The sequence below is a fragment of the Egretta garzetta genome, unplaced genomic scaffold (assembly GCF_000687185.1).
Source record: "Egretta garzetta isolate BGI_Z169 unplaced genomic scaffold, ASM68718v1 scaffold353, whole genome shotgun sequence".
Classification (NCBI taxonomy): Eukaryota; Metazoa; Chordata; class Aves; order Pelecaniformes; family Ardeidae; genus Egretta; species Egretta garzetta.
In genome coordinates this window covers 659285-671041 of record NW_009259307.1, presented here as the reverse complement: position 1 = coordinate 671041, position 11757 = coordinate 659285, and the positions used below count along the sequence as shown (strand labels likewise).

Sequence of the window (11757 nt, the reverse complement as noted above, 5' to 3'; positions counted from 1 at the left end):
GTCCAGCCTTCTTGGGCTCCTTTGCCCTTTAGGACTGCCTCCCAAGGGACTTTGTCAACCAGCCTTCTGAACAGTCCAAGGTCTGCTCTCCAGAAGTCCAAGGTGGCAGTTCTGCTGAGTCCCCTCCTTACTTCTCCAAGAATTGAGAATTCTGCCATTTCATGGTCGCTGTGCCCCAGGTGTACTCCAACCATCACATCACCCACAAGGCCTTCTCTGTTTGCAAACAACAGGTCCAGCAGGGCACTTTCTCTAGTTGGTTCACTCACCAGTTTTGTCAGGAAGTTGTCTTCCACACACTCCAGGAACCTCCTAGACTGTTTGCTTTCTGCTGTGTTGTACTTCTGGCAGACATCTGGTAAGTTGAAGTCCCCCCCAAGAACAAGGGCTAGCAATCATGAGACTTCCATGGCAGCACTCCAATGTGAGTTATATGAGTTGTCCCACTATGGTTCTGTGATGGCAGCTCACAAATCTATGAGCTCTGACAGTATCTGCCCAAGGGTGTTAAGAGAGCTGGCTGACATCCTTGCAAGGCCACTCTCCAGAGACTTTGAGAAGTTGTGGAGATTGGGGGACATCCCAGAAGACTGGAAGAAGGCTAATGTCACCCCTGTCTACAAGAAGGGCTTAAAAGGAGGATCCAGGAAATTATAGGCTCATCAATCTTACTTCAGTCCCTGGGAAAGTTATGGAATGAATTCTCCTGGGTGCTATCACAAGTCTAATGAAGCACGTGGTTGGGAAAAGCCAGCAGGGATTCATCAAGGGTAAATTGTGCTTGACAAACCTGATTGCCTTCTATGACAAAGTAACCTGCTCAGTTGATGTGGGGTGAGTGGTGGACTTTGTTTACCTGGATTTCTCCAAGGCTTTCAACACAATTTTCTACAGCCTCCTCCTAGAGAAACTGATGTGTTATAGTCTGGAGAAGTGGTTGGTGCAGTGGGTGGGGAACAGGCTGACAGGCCGCACCCAGAGGATAGTGGTAAATTACTCCTTTTCAAACTGGCAACCTGTCACAAGCAAGGTCGCCCAGGGATTGATATTGGGCCCAATGCTGTTTATATCTTCATAATTGCTCTGGATGATGGGATCAAGTGTACCCTGATGAGGTTTAGCGATGATACAAAACTGGGGATGCTTTGGAAGGAAGAGCCACCCTGCAGGAAGACCTGGATAGACTGGAAGAGTGGGCCTTATGAAGTTCAAAAAAGACAAATGTAAGGGCTGGGAATACCTGGGAAAATGTAATCCAGGAGTGCAACACAGGCTAGGATCCACCTGTCTAGGGAGCAGCTCTGAGGAAAGGGACCTGAGGGTCCTGGTGGACAATAAGATCAATATGAGTGAACAGTGTGCTACTGTGGCAAAGAAAGCCAACAGGATGCTATGAGGCATCAACAAGGGCATCACCAGCAGAAATAAAGAAGTCATTATCCCACCCTACTCAGTGCTTGCCAGGCCACACCTGGAATACTGTGTTCAGTTTTGGTCCCCACTATACAAAAGAGATGTGGACAGGCTGGGTAGAGGGTCCACAAAGGTGGGCCACAAAGATGGTCAAAGGAGGTGTGTGGCTGGTGTATGAGGAGAGGCTGAGACAACTGGATTTGTTCAGCCTTGAAAAAAGAAGGCTTGGGGAGGGCCTCATCACCATGATCCAGTATTTATAAAGGTGGCTACAAAGAAGATGGAGACTCCCTTTTCACAAAGAGGCACATGGGGTATTGGGTACAAGCTACTCCTGTGGAGATTCCAATTGGACACAAGAAGAAAATTTTTCACCATGAGAACAATCAGCCATTGGAACAATTTCCCCAGGGAAGTGGTGTATTCCCCAACACTGAACACTTTTAAGATTCGGCTGAACAGGATGCTGGGCCATCTTGACTAGACCATGTTTTTGCCAAGAAAGGTTGGATCGATGATCCTTGAGGTCCCTTCCAACCTGGTATTCTGTGATTCTATGATCTCTCTGGAGTGTTTATGTTATTTTTCTCCTGCAATTTTCTCGCACATATTTCAGTCTTCCTCAGAGTGAACAAAAGAGGAGTTCCTCCATCATCCTCTTGCCATCTCGATGACACAGAGGAGACATGGGATCAAGTGGCTCTTTACTTCAGTCTGTCCCTTCTCTAGTCTTTATTCATTTGTTCAGAGGTTCATTGTTGTCTGAGGGCCACCTTGCACCTGAAGCTTCGCACTTGGTCTTGAAAATTTTCTTGCACAGCCTTTCAGGATTCTGAGCATAACTTGGAACATGTCATTAACATTCATAAAACTTCTTGGTGATTATTCTCCCAAGGCAAGTGCTATTGCATCTGACAGGAGGTATCTTAAATTTCAATCTAATTTTAGAAGATAAAGATTAATGGTTCCAGTCCAGTGATTAATTAATCATTATTCCTTAGGAGCCAGCAATGGTGACCTATTGCATCTTCTGTAGGCAAATAAAGGACAATCTCAAATGGTGAGACATATCAGGTGTACACGATTTTCCAAAGCTGAGAGAAATTGAGTGAAGTTATTTTGAAGGACAAATTAAAATGGAATAATGCAAGTGAGAGAGAGGTATTCTTTAGGAGATCATTAGAGGAAGAGCTGGCATAAATTGCATACCCTAGATAAAAGCCCATGCAAGGTCAGTGGCAAAGAAAAAGAAAAAATTAGGGGGAAAAAAGTAGCACGTAAGACGGTAAGGACAATTAGTAATTGACTGTAAACTGAAAATTTCTAAGAAATTAGGAAGAAACTGAATGCATCTGTTGGGCAAATAACTGCAGTTGACATGAATAGACAAAACTAACATACCTCAGAATTCCCTTTTTTCCCCTCTAAGGTACGTATTTTTTCCTATGAATGCCAGTTGTTTCCATATAGCCAAGAGGTTATGCACTAAGAAATTCTCCAATAAGAAAAGACTGAAGCCACATTAATACATATGAGTAATGTCTAACCCTGAGGATTACTACAACATGAGGGTGACTAACCATAGAACAAACTGTTAAGAAAAGCAATGAATTCTTCATCCTTTTATTTTTTTTCAAATGAAGATATACCTGAGGCATGAAGAGAGATGATGATCAGGAGATAAATCTGAAGCAAATACCACCAGGGAGGCTGTTCATGAACAACTGGTCTGCGCATGAATAAGTGTGAGAAATAAGCAAGGTGCACAAAGAGAGAGGGAGAAACTTTTGAAAGCATAGGAAAATTGTTCTTTCACAGAAGACACCAAGACAGAAGAGCTGGTTGAAGAGAAGAGATAGACTTGCTGACTGTAGAAGAGTACTTCTATACAACTCTTGAGAGGAGAGACTGGTTTGGCCACTAGCTGGCGAATGGTTTGGGGAACCACAAAGAGTTTTGTCCTCCTCCATTTGGCCTGATGGTAGTTTGCACCTCATTTGCAATGGGCATCACATCCACCTGCTGTGTATAAACATCTATGCTTGTGCAACATGGGAGCACACCTATACAGGTCATATTTTGTTTTGTGGCAGCACATGCCTAGAATAACTTCATTGCAGTCAAAGAACAAAATCCTCATTTCCAGTTGATGTTTCTCACACTTTTGATAGAGCAAATTCATCCCAGCATGGGTAAGTAGCTGCCATGTGACTGGTATAGCACTGACAAGTCCCTCAGGTACAGATATTGCATGTGGACAGTTCGGATGGGTTTGAAGTTATGCTTGGTTGGCAGAGCTGAGTAGGAAATCCAGTAATATGGTGGATTACTTTTTTTCCTCTTGTAGCTTTAGATATCAAATAAAGTAGGGTTTGAATTCATAGTCTTAAACTCTGGGAAACAATTTTTTTTTTGCTTTTTTTGTTATCAGGCTTAACAGCATTTTGTATTCTCTTTGTTTCAATATTAATGGTTACGGAAGATCATGGGGAATCACAGCTAATACACATTTTCAATTATTTTGTTGTCCGCTTGCAGTTTTTTGTTGTCACCAGGTGGGGTTATTTTGCTAATAGCTGATGTAGACAATGTTAGCATTTACTGCTGTCTGCTCCCTGCTGGTAGTCCCACTGTTGCTATAATGGCAAAGGCAACTTCCAGAGGAAAATATCAGATTTAGACAAAGGATTTCTAGTTTCAAACACTTTCAAATTAAAAATCAACTTAAAGCTTAATTTTTCATAGTCCTTCTCTAAGGAAGAAGTGCAAATGAAATAGACTGGAAATGTGGCCAATATATAGGTGAACAAAGTATCATGGAGTATCAGGATATTTTCTTGCTATTCAACCATCTCTACAGCAGGCTCTGTATCACAAGTTTCAGTGCACTTTGAGCAATGGGTAGACTGGCAAAGGAGTGGTGCTCAGCCTTCTGTGAGGTTTCTGTTTCTATGGTCACTGCATCCACTTCTCTGGAGCCAATGGCAGTTGTTTTTCCCCCTCTTGAACTACCTTACTTTTTATATTGGTGCAAGATGGAAGCTATTTAACAAATTATATTTGATTACCTCTGGGTTTGTCTTCTGACTCAAGGGTAATAGGTAAGATTTCAATTTAAGTGAGTGATGCCTGGAGATTTTGACAGCCCCATTTTTCATAAGCCTTGACGGCCTTTTCACAAGGCTGCATTTTTCTAGAAGACCACAGGTTTGCATATAAAGCTTGCCCACTGCTGTGTTTGTTGTCTACAAAAAGCCCACTGGTGGTGTTCATGAAACTTATTTTCCCAGTAATTTCTTTTAAAAACTTCTTTATTCATTAAATATTTCACTATGTTCTCTGTCTAGATGTATTAGAATCTAGTTCTACTTTTTTTTTCTTTTTGACTTACTTACTTCTTTTTTTCCTTTGTCAGATTTTTTTCAACCTTATCTGACTTTAAAATTAGTGTGTTTATTTGTGAAGGAACAGAAATTAACCAGGAAATGTGTATTGCCCTTTGTCCACTTCATCTGACCGTTCAGGATCTGATCTTACCAGATAACGAGGTACCAGCAGCGGAAAAACTCTCCAGACAAAATTTTAAAGCTGAAGTCACTAACAATGTGGTGCTGTAGCTATTGCATCCCTGCATAACTGGAGTTTGAGTTCAGGTGTTTGAAAAGTAATTAGTCAGGAAATGACAATAAGTCTCAGGTCTCTTTTTCTATGCAAGTCTATGTTCCTGTAAGTGAACACACAGATGGATTCCCTAGAAGGAAAAGTGAAAAATATATCAGAAAATGAAACTTACAACAATTTGTCTGAGATTCTCACAGACTTCTATCTCCAGCCCCATAGGATGCCAGTGGAACCTTGCATCTTCCTTTGTTCTTGTCCTTCACCTTTTGTGATACACATCAACACCTGAAAGCTCCACCTAATGCATTTTCTTGGAGGGGAAAGGAAGATGTTTAATTATCTTCAGAGTGATCATCAATTCCTCGGTGATCAGTGTGGTTCCACAGATTATGCTAACACTCCCATTACATGAAAATTATTTTTGTTGAACAGAAGCTGAAATGCCATATGGATTAGAGAAGGAGGGTTAATCAGGTACAGTGACATCCCAAGTTTTTCTTAACATTCTTAAGCTGTCGGGAAACAAAACATTCATTTGATATGGAAGTGTGATCAGCCGTTTTCATAGTAGACAATTATTCCCAGGAACATAACTCCGCAACATGAAAGGCCTCAGGAGAGCAAATCTGCATGCAGAAGATGGGAATTTGTCTTACAGGATTTGATCTGCTACAAGCACTGCAGTTCATTTGTCCAAAATTGAATGACAATTGCCCTTCATGATTTGAATCACTGGTGACACCTGTCTCCTTCGTCATGCAAATATCATGGAGTCCATTTCTAACAATTTAAAAAAAAAACAGTTACAGAAAGGAAAGTAAAATAGTAGTAGAAATAGCTAGCTTTGGTTTTACTTCACGTCTTAGTTTCCTCAGGTAAAATTGCTCCAGAAACTTTGGATTGTAGTTGAGTCCACAGGCACCCGTGTTTCCATGTGAATGCGTTGTTGGCTGAGCGTTTTACCAAGCAGCTACTAAAGGCAGTGATAGCTCTCAGGTTACAGGATGCTCCTTGGTTATTGTCACACTCCTGGAAAATGAGGGTGGTTGTCTGCTGCTCCGTGGAAAAAGAGAGGGAAGGAGAAGGGGAGGGAGGGAAGGAAGGAAGGAGAGAGGGAGGGAAGGAAGGGCTGAGGCAGAGAGTGGCATCTCCTTGTGGAGACTGGTCCTTTCCTGCAGAAAGGATTGCTATCTTTTTTCTCCCTCTTCTTCTCCCACCTTTCCCAAAGAGTCTCAAGCAAACCCAACACTATTTCCCCCAGCTCCAGTTCCTTCCCTCTTCCGGGCTCTCTGACCTCAATTTCACCTGCAGCTCTGCCTCAGCTTTCTATGTTCTCCATGATCATTCCCAGCATGATAGCATGATTCAGATCAACCTTGGCTGGTCATGTTTGCTGTGCCACCTATCACACCTCTCAGTGATGTCACTGTGATCCAAAATCCTATACAACTTGAGAGTACCTTGTGCTTTCTTTGATTTCTCATGACTGATCCATTCAGCTCAAATGGTAAACAGCGAACAAGACTCATCAGCCTGGTTTTTGCTATGCCTCAGGCACCTTTGTTTCTGTCTTCTCCAAAATCCATGGTGATGGTTCTGTGAAAGGACAAATGATGATAATATTTAATAATTTCCTGAGTATATTATTTTAAACATTTACATTTAAAAAGGAATGGACTCCGTGTAATCATGACATTCAAGAATGTGCTGAAGAAGCAGGGAAAAAGTTTAAACTTATCTACATGCATTTTCATTGCATGTGAGCTCTGCCTCCTCTTCTCTTCTGAAACTTTTATGAAAATTAAAGTCAGAGTCCTGTTGTAAATTCTGTTTCTCTTCCTGAGAATTTATATTGCAAAACTGAAAACTCAGATAAATTTTTCTTTATCACATGCTAAGGTTTTTGTTTCTGTTCAAGCAACTGTTTGTGGCTTTTATGTTTAATATTAATAAATTTATGACTCATTAATCATTTTCCTAACATCATTGCTAAATTTGATCTTTTGTCCCTGGATTTTTTTTCTTGTCTTCTACTTTTACGGCAAACTGATAATATCTGTGTTGTAAATTACAGCATTGAATGGCAGTATCATATTCAGTGGTGCAATACAGAAAAAGCCATTGAAGTAATCAGTCCAATAATATTTACATTTTAAGGTCACATTGTCCAAGCTGATGAAACTACCTTAGAAATCAGAGCATTTGCTGTGTCTGGGAAATAAAAGAAATTACTAAAAATCCCATCTGGAGTCTCTTGGAAGTAAGCACAAGCACTTTTTTTTTTTTTTTCCAAATTCCATTTAAGGAACAAAAAGAAATCATTTACTTCTGTTTACATCCTTTATTTTTCTGTGTTCTCACTCTTTCTCCCCTTTTTTGCATTATGTTCTGGGTTAAGGTTTCAGATTTATTTGCCAAGGTATTCGGTGTAATGAATTAGCATCCACTAAAGCTCTGAAAAGACCATCTGGATAACAGTAAATGTGACTCAGTAGGTCCTAGCAGCTGGTACATATATGCGAACCTCCTGCCTCTCTCAATTTATTTTTTATGCTGTCTTTTTTCCTTTCAAAATATGCTACTGTTCCCTTAAATTAGTTAATAGATTTTAACTCTCAGAAATTCTTGGTTTTCTTTAGTTATTTAAAGAGATTCCTTTTTTCTTAGTGCCCACGTAGAGCATGTTATATCTTTAATGGGGTTTTACCATATCAGAAATCATACTGATGTTATTTGGTTTGCTTGCATGCTCCGGTGAAATGGGTGGACTGTGATATAGCAGGAAATGAATTGCACATCACAGCAGTTCATGTGGTCCCATTTGTCTGCGAGTGGTTCTGGGACCTTCCTCACAGCAAGAGACTGTTTTATCTTCAACAGTAGAAAAGTAAAAATAGGTGAATCACTATTGCCCCAGTGAAAAAGTATCAGAAATTACTGACTTCATATCCAAGGGTTGTTTTCCCATTCATCCCTCACTGTTGTCCATGGAAATTAATTTTCCAGACTACTTTTTCATAATTAGCATTCTCTAAATTTAGGATGCTAAGGTACCCAGAAGCGACTGTGGAGCCCATCTGGCCCCCCATTCGGATGACCAGAGGATGCTGCAAAGGCATAACTCTGCCATGTGTCTGAAGCTGGACTTCTCACACTGTTCTGTTTTTGAACCTTATGGAAGTTCACAAACTTGAGATTGCAAAGTCCAACTGCCGTCCATCTACTAGCAGGGTTTCTTAGGGGCTGGTGCTATTTAACATCTTCATTATTAACTGGGGGAATGAGACAGAGTGCACTCTGCAAGTGTGTTATGGCGGAAAGCAGGACTGCTACCCAGATAGACTTTGGCATTCTGGAGAATTGCGTTCACATGAATTTCTTGAAGCTTATTGAAGTCAAATGCCAAGTCTCAGGTCTGGGCTGGAATAATCCCATGCAGCAGTACAGGATACTAACTAGCTAGAAAGCAGCTTTTCTAAAAAGGACTTAAGATTTCCTGGCAGACAAGCTGAACACAATTCAGGATGTGTCCTGCCAGGTTCGAAGGCCATCTGCATCCTGCACTGTATTAGCAAAAATCTACTAAATAAGTGAAAGGAAGTGATTTTTTTTTTTCCTATTTCACACTTGTGAGATTGCATCTGGAGCACGGTCTGGTTGTGCACTCCACAGTATAAGAAGGTCATTGATACACCAGTGCAAGTTCAGTGGAGGGCTACTGAGCTATTGAGGTGGCTGGATCACAAAGCACAAGGAGAAGCTAAAACTATCAGGTTTGTGGTGCTTTGAGACAAGAACACTAAGGGAAGACTGGAGCTGACTTCATTCCATGCCTGTTGTTAGAAAAAGACAAGCCTCTCTTCTTGGAGATATATGGACAATGTGAAAGGAAAAGAGACAACAGAAAAGTTGTATCAAGGGGAATTCCAACTGGATATTAGGAATAATATTGTAACGAAGCAGGTGGTTAAACACTGGAACAGGTTGGCCGCAGAAGTTGTGTAATCTCCCTCTTTCCTTGGAGGCAATCAAAACTGACCTGGACAAGGCACTTGTGAACCTTCTTTAATTCTAGAGACCTAGGACCAGCTGGTCTCCAGATATCCTTACCAACTTGTTATTCATTGATTCTGTGATTCAGAACCAAGGCTGACCTGTGGTAACGGCCTTTCAAAAGAACTTTAAAATACCCATTAAGTAAACCTATGCCAACTTGGTCTCAGGTGGGCAGTGAGTGTCTTCTACAAAGCAATTAAGTACATTTATGTTCTTACAGCTTTTGCAGCTTCATACACTTGGTTATGTAGCTCTTTCCCATGTCTCGTTTTATCTTTTCAGCATTAGTTCATCTTCTCCATCTCCTTCATGACAGGGGAACAGCAGATGGATCAGGACATCCAAGTGGCTTGTAAATCCCCTTACATATATATATATATCCATAACATATTAAATATACTTCCCTTGACACATTTAATAAGCTAGCAATGTAGAAGTCCACGATGATATTACCTAGAAAGAATAAGTGTAAGGTTCTTCTTTCAATTATTGCTTCACTTTTTCATGTCCAAATGGTTTTGAGAGCAATTACAAATACTCATACAACAATGTAGTTGTCTATGCAAATGCTGCCTGACTTTTCAACTCTTTGAAAACCAATGGACAGTTATTCAGCTGCAGGATCATATAATTTCTGATGTGTTCAAAAGATCCTCCTCACTTCACTCAGTTTCCAGTGATGTTGTCATATTGCTTTTAAGTTCCTTCCCTCAGGATTCTTAATTAGTCTACTACCACAAGCTAAGCAGTTCACAGAATGCTGTGTAGTGGCCAGTAGCTACATGATATGTAATTATCCCTTCCTGATCCTTGTGGTTTATCTCCAGTTCTCCCTATTAGGTTTAACTCCAGTTCTCCCTATTAGAAAATACAAATTTAATAACTATGGTGACATCTGACACTCGTTTTGACTTCCACATAAAGCTTAAAACTATTTTATTCAGAGATAGAAACTGTGTTGTTCACCAGAAGCAGGTAGGGATGAATTTGTAGAACAAATTTGAGCAAACATGTTTCTGCCTGTTACTTTTCTGTTGGTTAACTGAGGAATCATAAGTTTGTAGTCTGAGTATTAACTAGGAGTATTGTGTGGTTTTTAAGCAAAATTAATCCGTAGATCAATGGATAACATTTGTGGGATGAGTTACTTGTGGGTCATCAGACATCTTATCTTTGAGGGACCTTTTTACTCCCGTGGGTCATACCCATACCTGAAGCTGCCTGCAACTAATTCTTTTTAGAAAAATAAACAAAAATCTCTTCAATTCTTGAAGTACAGAAGTTTATTACTCCCAGTGGAAAGAGGAAAATCACAGCATGGAAATATATACGTATAAACCTCTATACTTTTATATACATTTGCAAATACATAGTTCTTTTACAATATGAAAAAGTTGTGTTAGTATGAAAAGGTCCATACATTTTCTGGTTTGCAAAGACAATTTTTATGTCAGCACCTATTAACAAATTATATTTTTTTAATAGCTTACTGACTTTGTCTTTCCAACTTGACAGTACCTTATTCTCTATTCATGTAATGGATATATCTTTTTCATGATATTTTAGCAATAAACATCTACAAAGTCATATTGTCTTGGTATTTAGCCTTAAGAAGTGACTGTTTCTGGGGAATGAAGAGAAACTGAACTGTTTACAATTCACAATCTGGTCTCCCCACCATCTTTTAACTTGAAGCACCTGGTCACTGGACAAGCACATGGAATATTTCACAACAGACTTACAAGCTCCATGAGAGACTCCTCTCTCTTTCATCCAGGTTGTTATTCTTTTGCCAGACAGATGTACAGTGCAGAGCCAAATGCAGAAGTGAACCACTTCAGAACCCAAACAGTGCCACTATTATATTGCAGACAGGCAATATGTAAACATACTTTGTGTCGGGTAATGAACAGCTGAGGGGGTGAACAAAGCCAGGTGGAGAAATGGTAAGGCTGGAGAAAGCTATTTGCTTCACCTAGGCTGCCTGAAAACTGTTTTGTGTCCAGACTGAAGCCACATCAATGATTTATCAAAACATTTAGAGTTGCACAATATAACTGCAATGCCAGCTTTTTGCTTTCAAAATATTTGCTTGAGTGATATCTCCACAGTCACACACTGCAGGCACAAAACAGTTATTCTAATTGTTAGTGCTGAACTCTTCTCAGTTGCTAGGCATTCAAGACCATGTGTGATTTCAGAAGGTGATTCACATGAAATTATTTGGTTGCCATCTTCAGTGTTATGATAAAATTTCTGTAGGGGCATTTAAAGCAAACAAAAACTTTCTAAACAAGCTAGAACTGGAATGTTTTACAATGGTGAGGCAAACAAGAGGTTATTAATTTTGGACTTGTAATGAACAACACACAAGTGATTCTCTCTGATTTTTTTTATATCAAACTCCAGTATCGCTGGGCAGAGCTCTGGCCCCTGCACTAACCTCTGTAACAGTAAAAAATTAAGCATATATTATGGCTATAAATTAGCCACGAGGGACCAGGGAAGAATTGAGGATCTCAGCGGCATAGACTTGATATGGCTATTAAAGTAACTGGTCACCATTCTTTGTGAATAAGGGGTTTGCTCAAGGTAGTTTACAGAATTAATGTGGATGAGGGTACACCCTCTTGAAAAACTTAGAGATCACCTCATCTTACTAACTCC

At 40.1% G+C, this 11757-nt stretch overlaps 1 long non-coding RNA gene across 1 annotated transcript in view; it reads right to left on the bottom strand.

Moving 5' to 3' along the window:
• LOC118452010 overlaps positions 1-9124 on the bottom strand; it is a 10326-nt gene extending 1202 nt beyond the window's left edge. The window contains exon 1 of the long non-coding RNA XR_004841640.1: positions 9114-9124. This is a non-coding gene — a long non-coding RNA (uncharacterized LOC118452010). The remainder of the gene's footprint in view (positions 1-9113) is intronic.
• Positions 9125-11757: the final 2633 nt, after the last annotated feature.